We start from the raw sequence: 12,837 nt of genomic DNA, 5'->3' as shown, positions 1-12,837 counted from the left end.
TGGTTCTGTGATGAATCATTCATTTCTGCCTGTCACATGCCATCACCAAATGCACAAACATACTTCAGCACTGAACACTCCTGACTCTATACCTGAGCTAATCTATATCAGCCCAAATTATTAACCTAACTTCAGTATGTTTGTGACCTCCACCTTAGCACTGACCTCACCTGCCCTAACCTCAGTACCAATGTGACCTAACATTGCTACCTACATTAACTGTGCCAAGCTGGACTTTATCAAAAACTACCTCACCACACTCCCTGCCTGAATCCACATCATCCTTGATTTCATTCCTTGCCCTTGAATTTCCCTAGCATGATAGAAATGACATAGCTCAACCTGGTTAGTTATCCACCAACCAGTCACTGCCTGGCTTTGATACCTAACTTTCACAAAAATGTGAGTCTACCATCATCAACCTGAGGCTCACACCATTTTCACAGGAGAGCCTCATTTAAATTTCACATATCTCCAGTGGCGTTGGGCAGCCCACCCAACTGGAGAGCATGAATTTCCAGTGGGCCCGCTGCCCAATTAGACAGTGGGTGCACCTCTTAAAGTGAGGTGTTAACACAGAAGCACAATGCAGGAAGCCCTGTGTGGGCCGTACTGCAGAGAGCCCCTAGACCTGTTATATCTCTGTCCACTGGACAAGCCCAGGTTGCATGGCGGTGTCATGAGCCATTTATACAGAAGATAGCCCTTGTCCCAAAGTAGCCAGCCTCTGATGTGCAGAGCAAGGTTAAACAGTGGAGGGATGTTGGACTGGCACAGTATGTATGCGTCATGACAGCTGTCAGGAAGCTGGATACCGACCTGCATGATTCTCTGGCGGTGATCACTCACCAGCTGAACTCTGATGAAGAGCTAGCCTTTCTTATTTACGAAGGCTGCTGGCTGATTTGGAGGTGATCTCATGGCTAAATCGGTACAGCCAATAACAGCCTGGACTTTTGGCAAGTCTGCTATGGCAGCAAAACCTACAGCCCTTTCCTGCTGACTGCTGCCATCCATGGAATGTAATTAATTCATTGGCCCTAGCAATGTTGATGCTTGATGCAGACACCGCCTGAAGACTTGACTAATGTGACTGATGTCACCTGCTGCAGACAGAAATGAGCCTGAGGGACAAAAATTAAAGGCTGCCATCACTTTGACTGCCACAAGCAATACATGGCCAACTGAGAGCTTGGGTTGCAGGTCTTGTGGTAAGAAGCAGGTCTTGTAGTAAGAAGGTCTGTGACAGCCTCTCTGGAGATGCATAGCCTCCTGGCACTGCTGCTTAGAAAATTGTAGGTAACTGATTCTGGGCCAGTCGATGCTATGGACTGGGTAAGGAGGCCTGTAAACGGTGCTCCCCAACTGCAGTGTTCTCAGAATCCCAACTGCAGCTCCCTAAAGTTCCCCCATCTTGCTGCCACTGCTACGCCTCCTGCTCCCATTGCTGCTCTTCCTACAAACATATAGAGTGCCCAGCAGGACTCCTATCTTAAGCTCCATGCTTCTTGAAGGAGTAGAAGTCGAATAATAGTGAAAATCATCAAATTCCAATACAAAGACTTCTGAAGAAATCAGCTACATGATACCAATGATCTGAGTGCCACTGGTTCCAATTGCCATTTCATGCCTGTGTCATCCAGGAGAACTGGGCAGGCCCAGCGATGCATATGACTTCCGCTTTTATGCATTAAATGGCGTTGGGATCCTACTGACATCATAGGACCCTAATTTATACATAGTAATGAGGCACCTGGTGAAGGCACAGGGCAAAATGGTGGGATCTGAGCTGGAACAGAGTGGTAAGCACAGAACTCCACTTTTAGGGATTCTACTATCCCATTCCCACCATGCGGAGTAAGTTAAAATGAGCCCTATCTCTTAAGAGAACCCAAACATCATAACCCTATAAATTCAGGGCTGCCTGTAAAATCTAGCAAATAAAATGTTTTAACAGCATGAATTTTAACATTACATGCTAAGCTATATTTGCGGCATGACAGTTTGGTGAGGTGAGTTAGGGCAGTGGTAAAACACAGTGAACTAGTGATGGGAAAAGAGAGTGGTGCAGTGGTGAAACCTGGGTTATGGCAGTGATACCACATATTGGTGTATCAATCTGCAGCGCTATATAATGACAGATAGGGTTACCATCTTTTATCAAGTCTGGAACATGATTTCTGGTAATGGCTTCCACCTTGGCAATTAAGCTGAAGAAAATTCTAGCTCACCCAGAACTAGATGTAGGCCTAGCAATTGGACAACGTGATAAGCACAGTGGAGTTGAGGTGGTGGAGAAGTAAAGTGGAATGTCATCAGCATACTGACCCCATGCTTGTGGATGATATTTCTGAAAGGCAGCACATAAATAAGGAACAGAAGTGGCACAAGGATGAAATGTTGGGAGACATTGGGGGTAACCATGCAGGTTCAGGAGGAGAAACCATTGCAGGATATCTGGTGGTAATATTGAGACAGGAATAGAACTATGAGAGAGTGGACCTCAGAGAATTGACTGATGAAAGAGGATGAAGTGTTCAACTGTGTAAAAGATTTAAGAATGGTTGAGGACAAGAAAGGATAATGCACCATAATCACAGTGACGGTATACGTCATTCAGGACTGTGACCAGGACAGTCTTGGGCAGTCTGGGAACCACAATGAAGGGATTTGAACAGGGAGTGTGCTAGGACAGAACTGGGTAGCAAAACCATGAGGAAAGGAAGAGCTTATCGGTGAAAAGAAAAAGACATAAAATCAGGCCCTTCATGTTTTTTTTTGTCAACATTGCTAGATAAAGCTGGTTTGGGAGGGCTTAACAGACATTAAGAACAAACTAAGCTTGATCTAACACAAAACTTCTGCCTGAAAATTCATTTTTTCTTCCTTTGTTCAGTTCCCATGTTGACACAGTGAAAATGTTGACCCAGTGTTTGTAAAACATACTTTACTTGTTGATGCCATGGCAGCCCTTGTAGAGCTCAGTTGACCTTTGGTCTGACTTAAAAGCTTAACCTCCAAGAGCTTTGGATGACTTGGGATTCCTTCAGGAAAATAAAATTTTACCCTGGGGCAGGGGAAGAGAAAGAGCATCCAATGTACCATAAGACAACACTAGAAATTCTGCCTTTTTATACCACACTGCTCAATAATCTGTTAGCATTGGTTTTTCAGGTCATTCTATACACAGGAAAACAGGCCAGCCTGAGGTGACAGACGCACAACACAAAGGTATGTGGCCTTAAGTTATAAATCATTTAGCAGTGATTTACAAGGGCTTATAGTTAGTCTACTTTTGTTTGCTAAATTGTAACCGATTTGTGAAGTGCCATGGCAAATTATATCAAGGATATAAATTACATTGTTTATGGATCCTTTCACAGTTTTTTGCTTAAATGAGTGGAAATTGCAAGGAAAAAGAAAGACTTGCATTTATATAGCGCCTTTCACGACCACCGGACGTCCCAAAGCTCTTTACAGCCAATGAAGTACTTCTTGAAGTGAAGTTGCTGTGATAATGTAGGAAACATGACAGCCAATTTGCGCACAGCAAGCTCCCACAAACAGCAAAGTGATAATGATCAGATTTAGTGATGTTGATTGAGGGATAAATATTGGCCAGGACATCGGGGATAACTCCCTTGGAGAGGTTGATTTAATCAGAGGCAAGACTATAGAGTTTTTGGCAGGGGCTGAAGGTGGTTTATGACACAGAGGCGGTGGAGTAGTCGAGAGAGGGGGTGGAGAGGTAGAGCTGCGTGTCATCAGCATATATTTGGAACCTGACACCGTGGCCTAGAAATTCAGTCAAGCAGTGTCCATTTTTTGGGTGTTAAACGGCCTTCTAAGCCTCCAATATCGCGGGCAGGAACCATACACTCATTATGAGCTGGAAGTGCGCTGCCTGCCATATTAGTAAAGGTCAAAAAATCAATGTGCAATGCCCATGCCTGAAACAGGTGTTAGGCCCTTTGCATATGCAAATAATATGATGTCTTAACATGATGTCCCCACTGCAAGATTGCTTTGCCCTGAGGTTTCCAGCGCCAATGCCACTGCACTCAAGAAAGACAGGCCTACATGTGGGCTAACAGGCGGTCCTTAAAGAGACATCAATCCCCCTCCCTTCTGCCGCTTGCTCCTTGTTTGCCGTCACTCTCCCCCTCCAAAATCGCCTTCACCCCCCCCCTCCACGATTACCGCTGCTCCTCCCCTGGCCACCACTATCTCCCCGCCGGCCAACCTCCTTCCCAGCTGCCCCCCTTCCTGGTTGCCCCCCTTCCTCACTTAACTGAGGGCCTCGCGATGCCAACAGCTGCCTAAACTACAATTATGTTTCGCTGTCGAGCTGCCTGTTGCTCTCCTCAGCTCGCCAGTACGATGGAAATGAAGCCTAAGGTCCAACATTGAGGCCACCTCAGGCCTCATGATTTAGGTGCAGAGTTAGATCTCTGCGCCTCCCCTTGTGCCCCAAATTTCCTGAGCCATATCTTCAGATGATATTGTATGTAGATGAGGAAGAGGAAGGAGCCAAGAATAAATCCTTTGGGGACTTCAGAGGTTACAGTGCAAGGATGGGAAGAGAAGCCATTTATAGATGTGCTCTGGCTCCAATTGGATTGGTAAGTATGGTACCAAGCGAGGGCTGGACAACAGAAGAGAGGCATTGGAGGAGGGTGGTTTGATGAACCATGTAAAGACTGCACAGAGGTGGAAAAGGAAGAGGAGGAATAGTTTACCACAGTTACAGTGGATGTCATTTGTGACTTTGATTAGGGCTGTTTCAGAGCTGTGGTAGGAGTAGAAACCTGATTGGAGAGGTACAAACATTGAGTTGCGAGAACGATGGGCATGGATTTGAGATGCGACAACATGTCAAGGACTTTGGAGAGAAAAGGGAGGTTGGAGATGGGGTGTTAGTTCACAAGGACAAAGGGGTTGGGTGGGTTTTTTGAGGAGGGATTTAATAATGACGGCAGTTTTGAAAAGAAGGGGGACAGTACCTAAAGAGAGGAAACCATTTACAATGTCAGCTAGCATGGGGATCAGGAGGGTACGTTAGGTGGTCAGCAATTTAGTGGGAGTGGGATTGAGAGAGAGAGAAGAAGGTGGAACTCATGGAAAAGATGAGCTCAGAGAGGGCTATTTGTGAACCAGCTGCTCAAGAGCAGCTGGGGTGACTTGCACTTCAAATTGTTTCACTCCCCAATGGATACACGGCAGGCTGTACTTCACTACTTCACTCTTTCCATCGATGACATGGCTGAGATTGCAAACTCTACTGGTGGGGAATTGTAGTTGCAACTTTTACATAGAAAACCTTATTGAAGGCCTTCTATCAGTCCAAGGATATCACATCCACTGCATTACCCTTGTCTACAGTGTTTGTTTTTTATCGAAGAATTCAATAAGGTTGGTTAAACCTGAGCATCGTTTTAGAAATCCACGCTGATTATTCTTCATCTCTACATGTTTTATTATCGGATCTTTTAATAAAGATTCTAATATCTTTCCCACCATTAAAATAACTGGTCTATATTTCTACGTTGTGCTACTCCATAAGAAAAGAAAGAATTTAGATTTAGAAATCACCTTTCATGACCTCAGGTTGTCCCAGAGAGCTTTACAGCCAATGATGTTTTTGCAGTATAGTCACTGTTATAATGTAGGAAACACGATAAGCCAATTTGCGCACAGTGTAAATTGCACAAGGACGTAAAATTGCTGTTGCAGATTGTCTGTCCCTTATAGAAACTGCCCATTGTGGAAATGAAATCAGGTGGCTTTTACAACGGGAGGCCAATCCACAATGTCAGTTTTACAGCCAGGGTAAATCTACCCCAGGGTGGAACATGGAGGAGACTGTTGGCAGCTGACATTAAGCAATAAAACATTTGTCCCTGATATTTACTCGAAGCCATGAAGAGAGCGGCGTGGGCAGGATGGGGGCATGGGCGCGGGGTGGGGGAGGGCGGGGGCACAAGGGGGTAGAATTTCCAGACGGAAAACCTAGAAGTATTGGTTTCCCGGATGTCCTGCTCAAAATAACAGCAGTATGTCTTTTAAATGTTTTCAGTAGGTTTCCCATCCAGATTGACAGACTGCAGGAGAGCAGATGCCAGGTAAGTAGGAGATTGTGGGCAGGGGTAGGTGGGTAGAGTCAGAGATCATGGGGCAGGAGGGGGAAAGTGGGGGTGGGGGTCAGAAATCAGGGTGGGATGGGGGAGTCAGAGATCGGGTGACGGTGGGGGAGTCGGATATCGTGAGGTCCGATCATGGGGTCTGTAGGGAGGTTAGCTTCCTGAGCCTGGAGGAAACACTCCAGCTCCTCCTGGCCCACAAGCAGGGCTGTAAATGCACTTACCTCATGCACCCGGCCCTTCCCATCTCCTTTTACCTGCCAGGTTTCCCGAGCCCCAGGAAACCCGGCCTCAATGGGTTAAAAATAAAAATCCCGTTAAAACGGATGCACGCAGCCTCCTTAAAAGCTTTTACTGACTGACCTGCCTCCTGAGAGCGGATTGGTCACCCCCACCCTCGACCCACCTCTGTTAAAACCGGAAGTGGGCAGGTTGGAGGCGGACTGGGTCGGGTTTAAGATTTTAAAATATTTTACTCCAGACCCGCCTCCAACCCATCCGTCCTTGAGGATTAAAACTCCGCCCCCCTCAACAGCAAAATGATTCAAACTTAGTAGATACAGAGGTAACTTTTTCAGATAGGCTGGGATAAATAAAGCAGATCTATGGTATATTTTCAGATGAGTACTCCGGGATCATTAAAACAAATCCAGATGCTGGGGTGTATTTTGCAGATGAGTATGCCAGGATAATTAAAGCAGATGCAGAGCTTGTTGCAACAGGCAGATGGGTTGTAAAAATGGAGGAAATGTCATTGCCTTAATTAAGTAAAAAAAAAACTGTCAATTTTCTCTTTGAAACCATTCATTAAAAACAAGCTGATACCTCAGATTTGGAAACAAAATAATAATTTAGAGTCTTCGCAATAATTTATTTTAAAATTCTGCTTGATTTTTTTTTAATAGTCCTGACTCTTTAACTTTTTGAATTTTAAATGTTTCCAACTATTTAACAGTGATGGCTTTGAACAGGCTGGCTCAACAGGTGTGGTGGAAAGTGGAGTGAGAGATGACAGATGAGGATAACAGCTGGCGCGAGGTCAGCTGACAGAGGGGAGAATGAGGACCAAGTCCAGCACAGTGTTTGTAGCATTTGCAAAATAGTTGACTTCAAAAGAAAAAATCATATATGTGCAAGGTTAGAAATTGCACTCGAGGATTGTTCGTGTTTTCTTCTCCAGTTTCTCCTCTTCCTCCTCCCTTCCTGAAGATGGTGAGGGGGGAGGCATATAATCAGGTGACCCGGCCGTGGGTGTGTTTCTCGCCTATTGTGCACACAGCACCTTTCTACAGCCAGCCCACATTTTAAGAGCAAGGGCCATCACACCTTTTTGTCTGATCCTCTCACTGAGACTTAAAAAATTATGTTAATAAGAGGATATATGCGCATATGGTTTGGAACCAGGAGTGCAATCAATTGGTACCAGGAGTTCTTTGCCAGGGCAATCTCCTTCCTCAATTTCCCTATGGAAAGCAGCCAGCAGCATGAGGGAGCGCTGCACCTTTTCTGTGTTGCAGGTATCCCCCAAAGTGATGAGACACAAGTGGCCATACAGGCCCCGGCCCCCTACCACCAGTCATAGAGCCTTCACCATGAGAAAGATTTTTCACTGCATTAATCGGCTGTTGTTCTGTTATTATAGGCACAATATTATGCATGATAATGCCTGCAATGCTGATAGCAACCATGACTCCTTCGTTTTACAGCAATCTATAATAGTACCATTATATGCAGGGGAAGGAAGATTGGATAGTTAGCTCTTTGCAGACTGGGGATATCCTTTCCACTCCTAGCTGATGATCCCCTTGCATTCAATATGAACAAGTGATGAAGAGTGACTTAATGAGGTACAGGCAGCCACCAGGATCTTGGTCAAACAAATCATTGGAATGTTGAACCAAATACTTTGGTAGATCAGGTGCCTGTTACAGTATTCCCTGCCACGGTTATTATAGTCTGTTGCCTTTTGCACAGCTTCACCAAACAAAGAGGCATTAGCTTGGAGCAGTTGGAAGATGAGGCACAGGAGCAGTCATTGGCTGAGGAAAATATTGAGACCCAGCCAGAAGACATGCCTGATGAGCCCCACTTTGTTTTCCGTAATACTGTGAAACGCTTCAGTGCTCAGTGTGTCTTACTCCAGTGCTGCAGGCTGTCAGTGCATGCCTCTGCAGATGGAGCTGGTCTAGCACCTTCTGCTGGCTTAAATGGCACTGGAACTACCGATGCCACATCTTAAAAATGCTATCTGGCATGCTACCTACACGTAATTTCAGCTTGGATGGTTGCAGCATTGCTCTGAGAGACAGTTCCATCTTTGTGGCATCTCAATCAATTCCCCAGTATCTTTAAACCAGACAACAGAGGATGCCTTATGTTGGACCCCAATGTTTTCTATAGTCCCAGTCATTACTCTTTTCATTAGAACAAAGAAGGTTAAGAGGAGATCTGATAAAGATGCTCAAAGGAGTTTTGATAAAGTAAATTGGGAAAAAAACTATTTCTATTGGTCAGTGTGTCAGTAACTAAACAACAGCAATTTAAGATCAGCACCAAACAAAGGTAGAGGTTAGGAGAGGTTTTTGGAGGCGATTTTAACCCTACCTGTCCAGTGGAAACCGGGTGAAGGGGCAGTTAAAATTCTGAGATTTCTCACCCTCTGGAATTCCCACCAAATCCCGCCGCCAGAGTGATGAGAGTTAGAACCTGCTGTGAAGATGAAGAAGCAAAGTTATTTGCTTTCCATTGTGGGGGCATGAGTTGCAGGAGTGCTCTTCTGAGCTCCTCAAGGATAGTTGCAGCCTCCCCTGCCCCACCTTTCCTGATCCCGCCTGTGAGACCCTCCCAGAACTCCCTTTCCCACATCTACCTTCATGCTGGCAGACAGCAAGGGCTGTTAATGTTAAAGAATCCCGGGCCTGTTTTCTGATACACTGGGCGCATTTCTAACTCACCTCATCATCCACCCGTCCAAAACCAGTCCACAGTTAAAATCAGGGCCAATTTTAGCTTGCTATGAAAGCTCTGTTTGAATGGGTATCTTATTACCAGTATTGTAACATATATTCTTCTGCCATAGGAATAAACAGGCATGAATAATCTAAATTTTAAAAACTCCTGAGAAAATGCTATACATGGGAGTGCATGAAAGGAAATGTAGAGAAAGTTTTTACCTGTAATTAATTCATGTTATACCTAACCTGGGCATGTTTGATATTGGCACTGGCTGCAAGAAGTGGACAAAATATTGCACATTCAGCAATAACACATCTTAATGAACTCAAAAAGAAAAAGTATTATTGACAGGCTGGTACAATTCCAACAGAAATTCACGAGAGCCTGCTGCCTGGCTAATCAGAGCCTGTGGTTTTTCTTTGAAGTAGAGATTTATCTTGTTCTTTTCCTGTGTTAAAATGTCATAATTATATAATACTGAGTTATTCTTTATTCACTGCTGCCCTCTCCAAGGCTCCCCTGTTTTCAAAGCAGCAGCTAATATCTGAGCCCATTTAATCCAGTTTGTTTGATTCTTGTATTGGAGCATTAAGAGACAGATGGTAAGACCGATGAGTGGACCCTTGCCAACTTAATTTCCTTTATGAAGTGCAAAGGAAAGCACTCAATTAAACATTGTCTTATGAACATTAACCTAAAACACTGCCTCTCTCATTTTGGCATTTTTAAAAAATCTTCCAGATCCTGCTCAGATTTTTCCTGTCAGTAAAGTGTTTTTTTTTTAGTATTTCCCCTGAATTTCTTTGGCGTTTCTCCTTGTGCTTTTTATTTGTATTCACTGGAGTGAAAACACACCAAAAAATGTATGAAAACAAGAAGCAGTAAAGGGAATACAAGTTGTTCCACCTGGTTGAACTGTTGGTTCTCATTAACCCATGAGTGCCACTTCCACGATGGGTCCCATGGATTGAAAATTCTTGGTTTAGTGATGCCTAGTTACCATGTAAGATGTGCATATCCTGCCTGTTCTTTTTTATGCACTTTGTAATGCTACAGTTTTTAAATTGCTGCAACTGATCAATGGGACACCAGAATAGACCTGTGCCCCACTCCCTTCCCATTTTCTCTGTTAAATGGGCCTACCCCACAACAACAATTATGCAACATTAATTGAAAATGAATATGGTTTGAATAAAGGGCTAGGGCTTTACTATCTACCCTCTTCTATGAAAATTCCAGATTGTATTGGTGTGTTTTCAAGATACCTACTGAAGATTCTGTGACTTTCCCAGAATTTTAGTGTGTATTGACAAAAAAATTCCTTGTATTACTTGCTCTTTGAACCTGTTCTGTTTTTCCTCCCTATATTGAAACACTGTTTACAATATGCCATAAAGATGAATTGATGCAATAAAAAGATTTGTATGAGTCCATTTCTTTCAAAGCCAAGCTGTGATTGTATGTTCTCACCATTTACATTAATGACTTAGACTTTGGAATCAAAAACACAATTTCTAAATTTGCGGATGATACCAAATTGGGAGGAATAGTCAATACTGAGGAGGACTGCAACTAATTACAGGAGGACATTAATAAACTTGTAGAATGAGCAAGTAATTGGCAAATGAAGTTCAACACAGATAAATGTGAGGTATTACATTTTGGTAGGAAGAATAGAGAGGTCATTTATCACTTGGAGGGTGCAAGTCTAGATGGGGTAGAGGAACAAAGGGATCTCGGAGTACAAATACACAAATCACTAAAAGTTGCGCCACAGGTTAGCAAGGTCATAAAAAAAGGCAAACCAAGCACTAGGGTTTATTTCTAGAGGGATAAAATTGAAAAGTAGGGAAGTTATGCTAAACCTTTATTGAACCTTGGTTAGATCACACTTGGAGTACTGCATACAATTCTGGTCGCCATATTATAAAAAGGATATAGAGGCACTGGAGAGGGTACAGAGAAGATTTACAAGGATGATACCAGAAATGCGAGGGTATACATATCAGGAAAGGATAAACAGGCTGGGTCTCTTTTCTCTTGAAAAAAGAAGGCTGAGGGGTGACCTAATAGAGGTCTTTAAAATTATGAGAGGTTTTGATAGAGTGGATACAGAGAAAATGAGCTGGATTTTATCAATGGGGACGCGTTGGGGGCAGGACTGCTGCTTGACGGGTTTCAGTCCCACCCCCAATGATGTCCGGCCAACCCACGCTATTTTCCCTTGATTGACCTTGTTAAGCCTGCCCTGTGGGCTTAGACAGCCAATTAAGGGAAAGTCGGTGACAGAGGACGTCAGCGTATGATGCTTCATCTGTCAAAAAATTTTGACAGATGAATTGTCATCGTTTGACAACTTTGAGAAGCTTTCAAACAATGACAATCTCTGTTCAAAGGTAAGCCCTACCAAACCTCTCTTCTTAGCAGAAATCAGATGGCTCCTGCATCGGAGAATGCAGCAGCCATTCTGTCATCTCTGTCATTGAGATGAGGCACCTCTGGATCCCCAAGGGTTGAAGCCTGCAGAAAGAAACAAAGGTAAGTAAACTTTTTCTAGCACTTTGCACTCACCTCTCATACTTACCTGTCCACACTTGCACCCATCACTCAACTCCACAGTGCACTTTTCGACCCCTCTCACCCCCGCAGACCCATTACTTGCCTCGCTGACCCTGGGAGTGACTAACTGGATTGCTCTTCGAAAGAGCCGGCGCAGACATGATGGGCTGAATGGTCTGTCTCCTTGCTGTATGATTCTATGTGAACATGGCACTGATGGATGTAATACAACAGGGAGGCATAAGCTTTCCTTCTGGGGCCTGGAGGAGAACTCCTGCTTCTGCCGTCTCACAAGGAAAGTTTAAAAAAATGTTAAAACTTGGTCTTATTGTGCCTCTTCTGGCCTTGTTCCGTTTCCTCCCTGTGCTGACCTGTCAGCAAACTCAGGCCACTTAGTAAATATTGCAGTCAGGTCCCAATGATGTCAGAAAAGCCAGGCCAGGTAAGTAACTTGGGCAATTGTAACTGCCCTGTTTCCACCAGTTGGGCAGAGCTAAAATTACTCCCACTATGTCAGAGTGGTAGGTGGTTGTTTTGATCTCCACATGGTGAGTTCTTGATCACAGCTCTGCTGCTGTGGGCTGGTGCCAACTAGAGACTAAATTCTACCCATAGGAAAAGAGAGAAATTAAAGGGAGAGCCTCCTTGGGTGCCTCTTCCACTGTTTTGTCCTTGAAGGTCCATGACACAGAGACTCAAGAAAGGGAGGAAAAAATACCTTGAAAATTGAGTTTCACCCACAAGGCAAATATAACTACAAGAAGCTTGTTTCAAAATAAAATATCTTTCACTATTTTTAAATAATAATACACCTATTAGTTGCAAAATTGTTGACCATTTTGGTGTTATTTAAATATTTGTGATAAAGAAAATGATAAACATCTGAGTTCAGTTTTTTAAGTTTCCATTCTGTTTGGTGGTTTTTGTAGAGCAGGGACAGGGGAATAGAATGATGTAGAACATGTCATGTACAAGAGAAACCTTTTCTATCAAACTTTAGATTAAGTTAAATCAAAGCCTTTCTCTTGTTTGCAGTTTTTCTGCAATGTTGATTATGCCAGGGAAATGTCTCTCTAATGGTAATATTCTCTACACAATATATGTGCAAGTGTTCTCTTGTTTGTCATGATATATTTGCAGGGCTATGGGGAAAGAGCTGGGGAGTGGGACAAATTGGACAATT

At 43.7% G+C, this 12,837-nt stretch overlaps 1 long non-coding RNA gene across 1 annotated transcript; it reads left to right on the top strand.

Annotated features, from left to right (window-relative positions):
• Positions 1–2,990: 2,990 nt before the first annotated feature.
• Positions 2,991–10,479, top strand: LOC147114071 (uncharacterized). The gene is made up of 3 exons (XR_015079154.1): positions 2,991–3,231; positions 6,077–6,122; positions 7,096–10,479. It is a non-coding gene; the product is annotated as an uncharacterized LOC147114071 (long non-coding RNA).
• The last annotated feature ends 2,358 nt before the right edge of the window (positions 10,480–12,837 follow it).

This window comes from Somniosus microcephalus, chromosome 8, assembly GCF_052327205.1.
Source record: "Somniosus microcephalus isolate GS21.2 chromosome 8, FLI_Smic_1.0, whole genome shotgun sequence".
NCBI classification, from domain to species: Eukaryota; Metazoa; Chordata; class Chondrichthyes; order Squaliformes; family Somniosidae; genus Somniosus; species Somniosus microcephalus.
The sequence above is the reverse complement of the archived record's forward strand: the minus strand, read 5'-3'. Positions and strand labels throughout refer to the sequence as shown.